The sequence below is a fragment of the Morus notabilis genome, unplaced genomic scaffold (genome assembly GCF_000414095.1).
Source record: "Morus notabilis unplaced genomic scaffold, ASM41409v2 Scaffold388, whole genome shotgun sequence".
Taxonomy (NCBI): Eukaryota; Viridiplantae; Streptophyta; class Magnoliopsida; order Rosales; family Moraceae; genus Morus; species Morus notabilis.
The window spans coordinates 511,914-513,141 of record NW_010362833.1 but is presented as its reverse complement, the minus strand read 5'-3'; positions in this window follow the sequence as shown (position 1 = coordinate 513,141).

The window sequence follows — 1,228 nt, the reverse complement described above, 5'->3', positions numbered from 1 at the left end:
ATGGCCAGTCAAGAATAGAAATAGATATTAGCTCACATGAATGAACAGGAATAGTAGATTAATAGCATCTCAGAAACAACTTGTCATTCTTACAATATTGGTTCCATTAGCAAACCTAGCTACAACAACTTAGTTCATAATGATAGTTACAAGATCCAAAGCTCCAGTATAATCCATATCTAGAATTAGTAGCTAAATGACAAAAGAGAGTTAAGCTAACAGAAGAAGAACAAGTTCAGCTGGATCTTGGATTCCTCTGTGGCCGGCCAACAATGTCCTTCAACTTCCAGCTCTCACGTCTCTGGATTTTCCTTCTAGGATGAATATTACTTGATGTTCTAGTTTCTTCAGCTTTCCTCCGAAGCTTTTTCCTCTCTGAATAATGTCTTTTTTGTGTTTTCTGGTGTCTTGGTACTACCCCTGTGTGTTCTATGTTTTTGTGAAACAACAACTGTCTTCTTTTTATATTAATGCCCGAATCTCTCTCTTCCTCTTTTTCTCCCCCTGGCGGCTGCCAACTTGTCCTAAGAGAAACATTCCCTTCTAGGGCAACACAAGGGCTGAGGTGTCACTGCTGATGTGCACAGTGGACATTTGACACACCTCCTCAGCCAGCTCACACAGATTCTTTTCTGTCTGCTTTGTCTAGCTAGTGCGCTGACATCAATCAGCTGCCAGCTAATCCCAGAATGTCGCCCAGAATGCTGCAGCATTTTAGTCCAGCAATTTCCTGCAAGGAATTCACATAGAATTAGCCAGTTTTTCACCTATTTTACTTCCAAATTACCAGCTTTCACTTCAAGAGGCGCAGCAATACGGAATTAGGCCAAAGTACATGCAACTCTACAAATCTAACTTAAAACAAACAATTATCGAGAACAATCACTCATGGACACGCAATTTTTAGGCTACAAAACCAGTGGATAACTCTAATTTCTTAGAGTTATCATAGGTCAAACCGGAAATACATCATTCAATCCTATCACTAGGAAGTCAACCTTGTTATTGATCCGAAAGAACACTTTCCGTAGGGAGTGCGGAATCGGTGCCGCCGCAAAGCCCCTTCCGAATCTCACGGTGTTAAACTAACGATGGAGACCAGTGGGTCGTATTGTCATACAACCCTCTCCCACTCATTATTTTGCAAATATGTATTTTGTTTGAAAAACATCTCATGGTTTTCAAATTGAAAAATAAACAATTTATTTTTCGGATATGTGAAATTCCA